This window comes from Macrobrachium nipponense, chromosome 34 (genome assembly GCF_015104395.2).
Source record: "Macrobrachium nipponense isolate FS-2020 chromosome 34, ASM1510439v2, whole genome shotgun sequence".
In the NCBI taxonomy this organism is placed as follows: Eukaryota; Metazoa; Arthropoda; class Malacostraca; order Decapoda; family Palaemonidae; genus Macrobrachium; species Macrobrachium nipponense.
This window is the reverse complement of record NC_061095.1, coordinates 20,705,476-20,718,062: the sequence shown is the minus strand read 5'-3', so window position 1 is coordinate 20,718,062 and position 12,587 is coordinate 20,705,476.

The following is a 12,587-nucleotide window of genomic DNA, read 5'->3' as shown; positions in this document are numbered from 1 at the left end:
GTAAAGCGTAATGTAATCAGTCTCTCTATCTCTCTCTCTCTCTCTCTCTCTCTCTCTCTCTCTCTCTCTCAGTGAATACAAGCAGAAGCTGAATTTGAATTAAAGCGTAATGTAATCAGTCTTCAAAAATCTCTCTCTCTCTCTCTCTCTCTCTCTCTCTCTCTCTCTCTCTCTCTCTCTCTCTCTCTCTCTCTCTCTCTCTCGTTCAGCAAATACAAGCTGAAGCTGAATTTGCAGTCAGTAACGTGAACTTTACGGCTGCGTATCAGCGTTCCTGGAAATATGTAATGTAAATAAAGAACTGGAGTTTTCCCAAACTAATTCGACGAAAAATGTCGAACGAGAAACTTTTCTTGCTGAAAGCAAAGGCTTACTCCAATAAGCCGAGGTTTAATCTAAACTTTCCAGATTCGTACTCGTTTCCTGATTGATAATCCAATATTGCTCTCAGACGGAAGTGTCTTGACATTACGATCACCGTTCTCTATTGGACATTATATATATATATATATATATATATATATATATATATATATATATATATATATATGTATGATATATATAATAAATATATATATATATATATATATATATATATATATATATATATATATATATATATATATAATGTATATATATATATATAATGTATATATTATTTGAGCTACAAATGTCCCTTAATATCTAATTCGCTCACTCGGAATTAATATATTTTATATACGTAAAACCCAAGGGAAATCTTTTTAGTTGATATAATAATTCGTCCTCGTGGATTCGAACCACCGCCGCTCAGCGGAATATATAGTATATATATATATATATATATATATATACTATATATATATATATACATATATATATATATATATATGTGTGTGTGTGTGTGTGTGTGGTGTGTGTGTTGCGCGCGCATGTGTGTGTGTTGTTCATTAATACAGTATTGCAACGTTTCATTTTCAAGATTTAAAAGTACCACCCAAAATAAAAACCGTTAAGTATAAAAATACGTACAGAGATAATTGTGGGAAATAAATGTTAAGATGATATACCATGTAAAATTAAGTTCAAATTATACACAAATAATATCGCACCTCTAAAAAGGACTTTCAATTAAGAAGCTGTCTGTCTCTATCTACCTGTTTTAAGTAGTCTCATTACATTACACCCTCTTTTCCTTGTCAGTCTTCTCTTCAACGTACCTAATGGTTGACCCTTTTTAGAAGTGTATTATTTATCGTGTATATAGTTTTTACTTAATCATGAAGTGTATGGATTTTTAATCTTAACTTCTTACAAGTTACTGTGTATGTATTTTCATATTTTCACGGTTGTTATTTGGGCTACTTTTATAGCTAGAAAGTGAAGCTGGAGCTTTGAAACCTTGCCCCCCCCAAAAAAAAAAAAAAAAAAAAGAAAAAAAAATACTGTGATCGTTTTCTTGTGTCCTTTCCGGCCTTCTTATCTTGCGATGTACACACACACACACACACACACATATAATATATATATATATATATATATATATATATATATATATATATATATATATATATATATATATATTATATATATACATCACGAAGGATAATGCAAATATGAATAGTGTCTCGGAAGAAGTGGAGGCACGTAATTAAGAATGGGGAGAAATAAAAGGCAGAAAAGAAAATTCTAAAGGAAATAATAGAAATGGAAAAATGGTTTTCGCAAAGTAGAATAACGTAAGATTCAGGAGCTGCTTAATAACAAAGGAATAATAAGAATAAATTATATAAATATATATATGTGTGTTTGTGTGCGTGCTTGCGTGCTTTTGGCCAAGAGATCCTGCGCACTCGTAAACACTTGCTCTCGCTGGTTACATATCTGCCGAATGCGAAGACGTTCTACCTAACCCGCAAATGTCAGAATTGAAGGTTCCCGAAGTTGATGAACACCCTGTTTTCGACGTCTGCGACGCTGAGTAGGACGAATCGTCCCCCGAGGAATTTGTTTCTGGGTACGAAATATCCACTAGCGAGGAATCTCGCTGCCCATGAACCCGACTTGTTTGTTTTTGGCTACGGAAGTTCCGACGTTGCTAATGGCTTTTTGTTCTTGTAATAAGAATAATGACATTTATTTGGTGTTCAAGATATCTCTGATATTTACTATTTATGGGATCTGTAAATTAACATATATATGTTTCAAGGAATGGAAATTACTATTAATAATGATAATAATATTTATTATTATTATTATATTATTATTATTATTATTATTATTATTATTATACTACATAAGAAACTGTACTTTGACAATGTACTAAATATAAAGACAGATGTATATGTATAATATAAACAGGATGGAGAAAAGCCAGCATAGCATTATTTATTTATCATCCAAATTTTCGAGACTTTGAGTCTCATCTTTCAGGGCTGTAAAATGTACAAAATACACAAATTAAAGTAATTTGTGTATTTTGCATATTTACAGCCCTGAAGCCGAGACTCTAGTTCTCGAAGATGGATGATAAATAAATAATGCTACGCTGGCTTTTCTCCATCCTGTTTATATTGAATCTTACGGCGTTCCAGTTCACCACCTCCTCCTCCCAAACCTTCCTTCTCTCTCTCTCTCTCTCTCTCTCTCTCTCTCTCTCTCTCCTCTCTCTCTCGCTCTCTCTCCTCTATCTATATATATATATATATATATACTATATATATATATATATATATATATATATATATATATATATATAGTGAAAAGGTGGAAGGTGGTTTCTATCAACCAATAGACATCAGTCGGTGCCAAAGGTGAAAGACAATCCTTTATTCCCATTATATGTACTTTTATTGTTGTCGCGACGTTTCAAGACTTAAAGTCCCATTTTCAAGCTAAAAAAAGATAAAACAAAAGTTAAAATCACAAACTCGGAACAATAAAACAGTTTAAAAGTTATTACAAATATAAAAAAAACAAGTACAATAGTAGGGAGGAGTCATTAATACCATATAATGGGAATAAAGGATTGAAGTCTTTCACCTTGCACAACTGATATATATATATATATATATATATATATATATATATATATATATATACATGCATACATACATCATATACATACATACCCTTCATTGTTGAAAACGGAGAGAGAGTCTCACACATCTTAAAAGTTGCCTAGTCTTTCATATTTCTCACGCCCATTTTTCTCCTGGCTGAGCTTCGAATCCTCGAGACCCAATTTCTTTTTCCCACTCCGACCTGACCTGACCTGGCCTCCGACTTGATGCATTGCCATCCCGTAGTGCAGATTTTCCCATGCAACCTCCTCCTCTTATTTCTTATTTGATCCCAATTTTCTGTGTCTTGCGTTTCTCCTCCTGTCAGACAGCCGGCCTCGTTTTTTGTATTTTGATTCGCTTCGCAGATGTTTTCTCTCCCTTTGCGCTCGTTATAGCGTCAGACGACGGGTCTTGTTTTTTGTCTTCGTTTTCGCTCGTTCTTTTCTTAATCCTCTCGTTATTTACTCATTATCGCTTTTACGTTTCTCTAGATGAGAATTCTTCTTTTGTGTTGCATGTCAGACAACCGGTTTTCTTTTTGTTTCCATTTCTTGTTTTTTCCCCCATGCTTTCGTTATTATTCATTATGTGTTTTACGTTTCTCTTCGTAGCAGACGAGAATTCCTCTTAGTGCGTTTATTTTCCTTCTAGTTATTTTTTCTCTCTCCTCTCTCGCGTTATGACGTTGATATGTCTATTTTCTTTGGTGATGTTTATTCTTCTCCTTTATTATCAGTTACTTATTACGTATTGCTCCCAACTTTCTCTACTTCTCAAAAAACCATTTTCCATTTCTGTATTTTCTGTGGATTTTTTTTTTTACCGTTTCTTTCTATTTCCTCTTTATTACGTTTCTCCCATTCGCGTCTGTATTATTATCGTTCTTGATATTTTTCCTAATCCCTCGCTTTCGTGATTTTATTTTTTATTTTTATCCTTTTCATATTTTATATCTATCCCTTTTTTATGTAATGTTCCAAATGGGAAAATATTTCCGAGAAAATTCGAGGAACATCTAACAACCAATCATTTGTTTTACATTTCCTTTGTTCTAGTTTATTTTCTTTTTCCCCTTTTGGTAACTATTTAACCTCCGTTTTCTCTTATTTCTCCAGGAAAGCAATCTCTTACGAAAAAGTATAATGAGAAATGTGAATGTGGTTTTTTTCACATTTTTATTGTTGTTTTACTTCCTCTTTTCTGTATTACCATTGTAAGTTTCATTCTATCTGTATCTCAGCACACGCTCACATATATACACATTTTATACATGTGTGCATACTTACATTTCAGTTACAGTTACATATGTGTTTGGTTAAAAAGTGACCAATCTCTCTCTCTCTCTCTCTCTCTCTCTCTCTCTCTCTCTCTCTCTCTCTCTCTCTCTCTGTGCCTGTCTGTCTGGTTAAAAGTGACAAATTCCTTCAAACTGGAACAAATCTAATGAAAACATCTTGAAAATAATTGAAGAAGTTCCAAATAAAATCCAAGTGGTCAAGAGACTCATAAAGAAAATATACATAAACCAACATATTCCGACAAAGAAAATGAATAAAGTGAACCTTGTGAATATCCTAATTGATGCATTAGGAAAAAGAATGCCAAAAGCATGCAAACTGTGTAAGGTTTGGTATAGCATAGTCAATCCACAAAACCTAATCAGAAAATGTGCTGCATGCAACATTCCGACCCATCCACAGTGTGCTGAGGTAATACAAGATATGAGAAAAGATACAAGAATATTTTGTTCAACATGTCTATCATGGATAGACAATGTTATTAAATCAAGATTGAATGTACAAATAGTTGAGGATGAAGAAGAAGAGGAATTAGGAAGAAGAAGAAGAAAAAGAAGAAGAGGAAAACGGAAGAGAAGTAAACAAAAATGAAATGACAGAAAAAATAAGGAAAACAAGAACAAGATAAAAGTATGGATTTAGAGATACTCATTGATACTACATATGAGGCAATAAAGCAGCATACCTACGAAGAAATAAATTACGATATGGCAACAGAAAAGCAAATCCCGAAGAGGCTCTACCCAGATCTACACAATGACGGGAAAGAGGAAAAAATAGACAAGAAAGACAAAATCTGCAACCTTTTGAAAAGAGGGAATTGCAGATTTGGAGAAAGATGTTACTACAAACATCCTAAGGTATGTCACAACTATGAAATATATGGTAAATGTGCATACCTAGATGGATATGGGGATGATTGCAGAGATCTGCATCCAAAAATATGCAAAAACCTAAAAGAAGGAAAAGGATGTAAGTTCGACAAAAAAAATGCAAATATATGCACCCTGTAGCCATGAATCATAATCAAATAATAACCAACCAAGTAATAAAATCCAAAATAAGAAAGAAACAAATAAAAGAGAGAAATCAAGAATATCAGGTAAAAGAGAAAAGCAAACCACCAAGAGATATGCAGAGATGTCAGCAAAAAATTCAATGCATCAGCTCCAAAATTCTACTCAAGGGATAATAACTGTATTTATTATGCAAGAGGATATTGCAGAACGGACGGAGAAAATTGCAGATTCAGACACAAAATGAATAATTATGATGAAGGAAGATCAAATATTATGGAAAAGTTGGATTTTTAATGTCAGAATTTCTGGAAATGAAAAAAAGAACAACATACCAGAACAGGAAAGAGACATGGGAAATCCTTATTACTACCAATATTAAATGAAGGAGAAAACACGCAAACCATCATAGTGATGAATGCGCAGGGTTTAGTTACGAGTAACTCAAAAAGAAAAATAGAGTACTTAGAAGAACTAACCCAAATTGAAAAGAAAATAGATATAATGAATATAAGTGAAACCTGGTATTCCCAAGAGACTGGGAATGATGATCAAATAAAAGGGTTCCAAACTTATAGATCAGATAGAAAAAAATAGGAATCAAGGGGGGAATCGCAATATATGGGAAAGACAAAAAACAAGGAAAATATATGAGAAATATAGTAACTCAGAATGTGAACTAATAGCGGTAGAATTTGAATCTGAAAAATTAATGAACATAGTAATATATAGACCTAATAACTAAAGAGTTTGACTTAATAATTGAAAAATTGGATGATATATGTAGAAATCACAAGGACTGGACTATTCTCCTATCTGGTGACTTCAACTTTCCTTTCGTAGAATGGAAAGAACGAATAGGAGATTGTGGATGTACTTATACATATAAAAAAGAGAGTAATAGTAGTGCAGAAGATAAGAGGCAATTCGAAAAGCTATTAGATATGCTACTAGAATACAACATTTCAACAAATAAATCACTGCCAACAAGAAAGGAAAATACTTAGACCTAGTATTTGTGAACGAGATGAATTATGTTAAAGAAATAATAGTTTATAATGCGAGTATTTCAGACCATAATGTCATAGAATTAACAGTTCATTCCAAAGCAAGTGAAAACAGAGATAAGCAAGAAATGAAAAAGTGGGAAGGATATGGAAAATACAACTTCTACAGTAAAAATATAAAATGGTCAGAAATAAATGAAGAATTAAACAAAGATTGGGATAACATTTTCGTAAGCGATGACATAAGAGTAAATACGGAGATATTATATAAAATATTAGAGAAAATAGTGGATATATATACCGAAGAAGAAAAGTAAACATCATTCATGCATACCAAGAGACAGAAGGATCTTGTTCCAGAAAATCAGAAAGTGGAAAAAAGGTCTTGCAAAAGAAAAAAATGCATGGAAAGTTATAGAACTAAAAAGTAAGATAGAAAATGCGACAAAAAGATTATACAATCAAAAGAAAATGAAAAACGGGAATTGGAAGAAAAAACCCTATTAAATATAAGCAAAACCCAAAACTATTATACTCATATGCGAAGAAGATGAATAAAAGAAGAATAGAAATAGGTCCCTCCCTGAGAATTGAAGGGAGATTAACAACGATGAAAAAAAAAGAAATTTGCAACATACTGGCAGACGATATAAGAGAGAATTCACCCCTAGAATAAGATAATGAAGATAATGATATAGAAGTAAGGGACGAAAATAGTGAATATTTAGCTGACATAGAAATTAATGAAGCTGATATTGTGCAGGCAATTAATGAAATTAAAAATGGAGCTGCTGCAGGGCCTGATGGAATCCCTGCTATTTTGTTAAAGAAAGTAGTTCATTCTATCGCAAAGCCATTGCAATATTATTAAGACAAAGTGTAGATACAGGCAAGATTTATGATGAGCACAAATTAGCATATATTCACCCTACTTTCAAAAAGTGGATCAAGACTTGAGGCAAGTAATTATAGGCCTGTGAGTCTAACATCACATATTATGAAAGTGTATGAAAGGGTAATGAAGAAAAAATATTATGAAACATTTAATAAAAAATAATTTGTTTAATATAGGACAACACGGTTTCGTACCCGGAAAAAGTACACAAACCCACTGTTAGTCCACCGTGAGAACATATTCAAAAATATGAAAAGCGGAAATGAAACAGATGTGGTTTATCTAGACTTTGCAAAAGCTTTTGACAAAGTAGACCATAATATATTAGCAAAGAAAATTAGAAAACACAATATCGTAGATAAAATAGGAAGATGGTTAAAGAATTTTTACACAACAGAAAACAGATAGTTATTGCAAACGATGAGAAATCGGATGAAACCAAGGTAATATCCGGTGTGCCACAAGGTACGGTGTTAGCTGCAATACTGTTTGTTATTATGATGAAGACATAGACAGTAATGTTAAGGATTCGGTAGTGAGTAAGTTTGCAGTAGTTTCGCTGATGACACAAGAATAAGTAGAGAAATTACTTGTGATGAAGATAGGAACGCTCTACAAAGAGAACTTAACAAAGTATATGATTGGGCAGAGGAAAATAGGATGGTATTTAACTCTGATAAATTTGAATCATAAATTATGGAGACAGAGAAAGAAAGCTATATGCATATAGGGTACTAATAATGAGACAATCACAAATAAGGAAACAGTTAAAGACCTTGGTGTGATGATGAATAGGAACATGTTATGCTGAGACAATCACAAATAAGGAAACCGTTAAAGACCTTGGTGTGATGATGAATAGGAACATGTTATATAATGATCAAATAGCAATTCTTTTGGCAAAATGTAAAGCAAAAATGGGAATGGTGTTGTTACGGCACTTCAAAAACAAGAAAAGCCGAAAAACACATGATTATGCTTTATAAAACATATGTTCGTAGTCCACTTGAATATTGCAATATGTATGGTACCCACACTATCAAAGGATATTGCACAAATAGAGTGTACAAAGGTCCTTTACAGCTAGAATAGAAGAAGTTAAGGACCTTGACTACTGGGAAAGACTACAATCATTAAAATTATATAGTCTAGAAAAGGGAAGAGAACGCTACATGATAATTCAGGCATGGAAACAGATAGAAGGAATAACAGAAAATATCATGGAACTAAAAATATCAGAAAGAGCAAGCAGAGGTAGATTAATAGTGCCCAAAACAATACCAGGAAAATAAGGAAAGCACACAGGACATTAATCCACTACACACCAGCATCGATAATGCAGCGTCTATTCAATGCGTTGCCAGCTCATCTGAGGAATATATCAGGAGTGAGCGAAGATGTGTTTAAGAATAAGCTCGACAAATATCTAAACTGCATCCCAGACCATCCAGATTTTTGAAGATGCAAAATATACCGAAGATGTACTAGCAACTTCTCTGGTAGACATTAGAGGTGCCTCACACTGAGGGACCTGGGGCAACCCGAACGAACTGTAAGGTCTGTAAGGTCTGTAAGGTCTCTCTCTCCTCTCTCTCTCTCTCTCTCATATATATATATATATAGATATATATATATATATATACTATATATATATATCATATATATATATATATATATATATATATATATATATATATATATATATATATATATATATATATATATATATATATATATATATATATATATATATATATATATATATATATATATATAGTATATATATATATATATGTATGTATGTATGTATGTATGTATGTATGTACTGTATGTATGTATGTATGTATGTATGTATGTATGTATGTATGTATGTATGTATGTATATCATTTCAGCACTTATGGCTATCACAATTACACGTGTATCTGGTAAAAAGTGACATGTAGAGTCTGCATATATATAACATTTATATATGCATGTGTGTGTCTTCGCTATTCCCGTTTTGCATTATGATGTGTCTCCCTCCCATTTTCTCCGCCCTTCGTCATGTCCATTTGGCCCCCGTTGTTCCTCCCGGTTCCATTTTCCAAGAGAGTCCCTCCCGATATGAGGAAGTATTTTCGGGGCAAATTTTATGGGACTGTCCGTTTTCTTCGCTGCCGACGCCGAGGAATAGATATGGAGAGATTCGTTTTCCCTTAGGATGGTAATAGCATACGTCGCTGTCAATCGGGATAAGAAAGAGAGAGAGAGAGAGAGAGAGAGGAGAGAGAGAGAGAGAAGGAAATGGTGTTTTCCGTCCATTTTTTTGTACCCTTCCATTTCGTGTTTTGCATTTTCAGTTGTTTTGTGTATGTCTATAATTTACAGGTGTTTTCGTTATGTATTTATTTATTTCATTCTTTTTTTATTGACTTTTCACTTCTGTTTCGTTTTAGTGACATAAGAACTCAATTTAGTTGAACCTTTCGTATGATGTCCTAATTCATTTTGCATATTACATTTTAATTATGTAGCTCTGGCTTTTGATTAAGATGAGTTCACCCATTAGCATTTTTGCTCTACCTAATAAAGCATAGATGTAGTACTTATTAGAAGTGAATAATAGTAGCAGGTAAAATCATATTATATATATATATATATATATATTATATCTAATAAAAAATGGAGCCCAGATAAAAACACCAAAATGTAGAGAGAAAAGTACTATATTTCAGAGACTGCTGTCTCTCTCTTCAGGTATATGAATGAGAAAAGTTTACAGAAAAGGTGTGTATACCAAGAGATTCGTCCACAAGTAAGCCAATTTAGGTCACCCCCGCTGATAATCTTCCTTTAATCTTCTTAAGCGTTGGTTGAATGAACACTGCGTCGACGATGTCCGATGTCCAATTCCCTTTTGAGATGTTCATTACCTGCTTCTCTTTTATTAAGGCCGATTCCATCATTTGACTCTTGTACCGGCAGTTGCTGCTATAAATTACACGTGACATATTCCAGTTTATTCTATGGTTATGTTCATTTATATGGTTGAAAATAGCCGAGTTCTGTTGTCCATACCTAACTGACCGTTTGTGTTGTATTAATCTCTGGGGAAGTGATTTACCTGTAAATCCGATGTAAGATTGGTCACAGTCCTGGCATGGAATCTCATATACCCCAGAGTCTGTGGGCGATGTCTTTTGTTGGAGGACTTAATCAGGGGATTTGGCTAAGGTATTTGGGTAGGTAAATGCAAAAGGGTTGGATTTCCCAAGGTGTGAGTTTACTCTCTTAATCGTCTCCAGGTGGGGAATTTTTATTTTATTGTTGGGTGTGTCTCTGTCTTGTCTTTAGGGGGTCGGTAGAAAATTACGTTTGCTTTTTGAATTGCGGTTTTCTCAATTATATGGTCAGGATACTTTAAAGATGAAAGTTGCTTGCGAATTAGTTCAAATTCTTTTTCCAGGAAATCTGGGGAACAAATTCGTAAGGCTCTTAAGAATAGGTTGCTAGCTACACCTATCTTGATATTATTGTCATGATAGCTAAAGTAGTGAATATATGAAAGTGAGAACGTTGGTTTTCTGTGTATGGTAAATTTGTAATTCTGTCGTGTCTCTGATTATTAAAACATCAAGAAAAGGAATTTTGTTGTCTGTTTCCCATTCAACTTTAAATTTGATGCTGGGCACTAATGCGTTTAATTTTGAGAGGAATTCATTAAAATTACCCCACTTATTATCCCAAAATGTTAGTATGTCATCCACGACATCTTCGTGCTACGCAGAGTGATAAATGGAACTCAATCTAATCTTCGCCTCCTCACTACGGACCACGTATACAGGTATCTGATTTCATTCTGTTCCGACATTGCTGCCTATAATAGCGTGACTCATTCCAACAGACTTTTACGCAAGTTAAATAACCTAATAGATAATAGCGCATGGAATAATCTTGAACAACAAGACAAATTTTAAAGTTTAACTTATCCAACACCCCCCTTACTGTAAATCAACATTTAGTTTTAAATTTAGCTTATCCTTTGCCCTTATGCCAGACCGCAAAAACAACCTAGACTTCATAGTGGCTTTTGATAAATTCATATCTGACAAAAACTACAGCCGTGAAGAGATATGTTTAAAAGGAGTGTTACTAAATGCTTTAACTGACCTCCATAAAGCAAATATCCTGTTCCCCGCAGATTCATGATAGCCATCCACTCGCTAAAAAAGTTAGATGTTATATAATAAGTAGATCCGACAAAGACGGCAACAAAATTGTAATAATGGACAAAGACTTCTACCTCGACAAATCAACCAGCTCCTTAGCGACACAAATACTTGCGAAAAACTGACGAAAAATCCCCTCCAGAACGTTCCCACAGAATTTTTTCGGAAAGTAAGATTAATTGGCCAAGACAAAAAGAGTATTGAACTATTAGAGAAATTTAAAGTAATTAATCCTAAATTACCCTACTTTTATGGTCTTCCCAAAACTCACAAAGACAATCTTCCATTCAGACCCATCGTTTCATACGCCGGAGCTTTCAATTACAAAATTTCTAAATGGTTAGCTGGCCTCCTTTCTCCTTTTTTAGGCACTTTTGGTTTCTCCCAGCCACATCAAACATTCGGAAGACTTTTGTCACAAATTCAGAGAAGCACATATACCACTTCACAACATAAAACTTTTAAGCCTGGACGTAGACTCCCTATTCACAAAGTACCAGTACGGACGTTTCTTTCCAGTTTTTAAGGGAAAAATTATCCCCCTATTCAGATCATTTCCCTTTGGCACTTGACAAAATAATAAAGTTAGTTTGAATTATGTGCATCTAATAACGTATTTTCATTCGGGGAATCATTCTACAAGCAAAAATTCGGGTGTAGTATGGGTAGTCCTTTAAGTCCTATTTTAGCCAATCTGTACATGGAATACTTTGAAACTACAGTAATAAATGCAATAAAACCCAAAAACATGCTGTGGATGAGATACGTGGATGACATACTAACCATTTTGGGATAATAAGTGGGGTCCTTTTAATGATTCCTCTCAAATTAAACGCATTAGTGCCCAGCATCAATTTAAAGTTGAATGGGAAACAGACAACAAAATTCCTTTTCTTGATGTTTTAATAATCAGAGACACGACAGAATACAAATTACCATATACAGAAAACCAACGTTCTCACTTCATATACTCACTACTTTAGCTATCATGACAATAATATCAAGATAGGTGTAGCTAGCAACCTATTCTTAAGAGCCTTACGAATTTGTTCCCCAGATTTCCTGGAAAAAGAATTTGAACTAATTCGCAAGCAACTTTCATCTTTAAAGTATCCTGA